The following is a 1,397-nucleotide window of genomic DNA, read 5'->3' as shown; positions in this document are numbered from 1 at the left end:
CGCTTGGTTGAAAAGCCAGTGGCGCGAAGCTACCGTGTGCCGGATTATGACTGAACGCCTCTAAGTCAGAATCCAAGCTAGCATGCGACGCCTGCGCCCGCCGCCCGCCCCGACCCACGTTAGGGGCGCTTGCGCCCCCAAGGGCCCGTGCCATTGGCTAAGCCGGTCCGGCCGACGTGCCGCGGCCGGCCGCCTCGAAGCTCCCTTCCCAACGGGCGGTGGGCTGAATCCTTTGCAGACGACTTAAATACGCGACGGGGCATTGTAAGTGGCAGAGTGGCCTTGCTGCCACGATCCACTGAGATCCAGCCCCATGTCGCACGGATTCGTCCCTCCCCCACAACTCTCCTTCACCAACTAAGGTTCCAAAATGGTAGCCAAATTCTGCACCTCTAAGTCATGGTCAAAAGGAATGGCAAAGTCCCTTGTAAGACATACGCAAGCACCCGATAAGGCCAGCGGAAACAACACTCAAAACTATACGTGACAAATGACCAAGATACTTGGCCGATTCATGCGGATGCCGTCATCACAGGCTACACGGCTAAGTCATGGTCAAGACATATGGTGAAGTCCCTTATATGACATATGCAATCACTCCATAAGACCAGTGGCGAGCACACTGAAAACTATATGTGCCAAGTGACCAAGATACTTGACCGATTCATGCGGATGCCTTCGTCCCAGGCTACACGGGTAAGTCATGGTCAAGACAAATGGTAAAGTCCCTTGTATGACATACGCAATCACTCGATAAGGCCAGTCGCGAGCACACTCAAAACTATTTGTGCAAGTGACCAAGATACTTGGCTGATTCATACATGTGATGTCATCACAAAGAAAGTGTTAAAGGAGACACGGGCAAGAGTGGTGGACGGAACTGGACGCGCACCATGGAAAATTAGGCAAAACCACGTACAGAGACTCGTACACGGGGACACAGGAAAAAAGTGGCCGACGCCCCTCGTGGACGGAAGTGGATGCGCGCCATGGAAAACTGGGCAAAACCACGTACGAGGCACACACACGTACACGGACCCGAGAACGGGCTGTACGTGGACACGAGGAAAAAATGGCCGACGCCCGTCGTGGACGGAACCGGACGCGCGCCATGGAAAACTGGGCAAAAACACGTACGAGGCACACAGACGTACACGGACCCGTGAACGGGCGGTACGTGGACACGGGAAAAAAGTGGCCGACGCCCGTCGTGGACGGAACCGGACGCGCGTCATGGAAAACTGGGCAAAACCACGTACGACGCACACGCACGTACACGGACCGTTACACGGACCCGTGAACGGGCTGTACGTGGACACGGGAAAAAAGTGGCCGACGCCCGTCGTGGACGGAACCGGACGCGCGCCATGGAAAACTGGGCAAAACCACGTACGAGG

Source organism: Aegilops tauschii, unplaced genomic scaffold (genome assembly GCF_002575655.3).
Source record: "Aegilops tauschii subsp. strangulata cultivar AL8/78 unplaced genomic scaffold, Aet v6.0 ptg000838l_obj, whole genome shotgun sequence".
Taxonomy (NCBI): Eukaryota; Viridiplantae; Streptophyta; class Magnoliopsida; order Poales; family Poaceae; genus Aegilops; species Aegilops tauschii.
Note: the sequence above shows the minus strand (reverse complement) of the source record.